The 379-nt window shown below is 52.5% G+C and overlaps 1 pseudogene; it reads right to left on the reverse strand.

Annotated features, from left to right (window-relative positions):
- LOC103273057 overlaps positions 1–379 on the reverse strand; it is a 10616-nt pseudogene that overhangs the window by 512 nt on the left and 9725 nt on the right.

The raw sequence follows: 379 nt of genomic DNA on the forward strand, positions 1-379 counted from the left end.
GGGTTCTCAGGCCGGCATTCAGTAAGTCACTCCCGGGTTAGCGCATCTGTGTCCTGTATCTCAGGTGGAGCTCCACACTTTGTTCTGAGGTCGGCATCAGGCTAGGCAGATGTGCTGGAAAGCCGCCGGCCGGGGTTCATGGGAGACGTCCCACGACCCCATCTGGAAGACGAGATCTTCATCTGTGGGGAAGGTCAGACTCGTCGACGGTCTGTCTCTCCCCTATCGTACTTTCAGATTTGTTTTCGCGGCCACTACTGTCTGTCTCTTGTCGTTTTCCCTTTCGTCTTGTTGGTTGTGTTTGTTGTAACGGCAGTACTGATGAATGAGATGGGACAGGCACAGATAACGCCTTTAACTCTCATGACTGATCACTTTT

Source organism: Carlito syrichta, unplaced genomic scaffold (genome assembly GCF_000164805.1).
Source record: "Carlito syrichta isolate Samal-C Ts95f unplaced genomic scaffold, Tarsius_syrichta-2.0.1 Scaffold313468, whole genome shotgun sequence".
Lineage (NCBI taxonomy): Eukaryota > Metazoa > Chordata > Mammalia > Primates > Tarsiidae > Carlito > Carlito syrichta.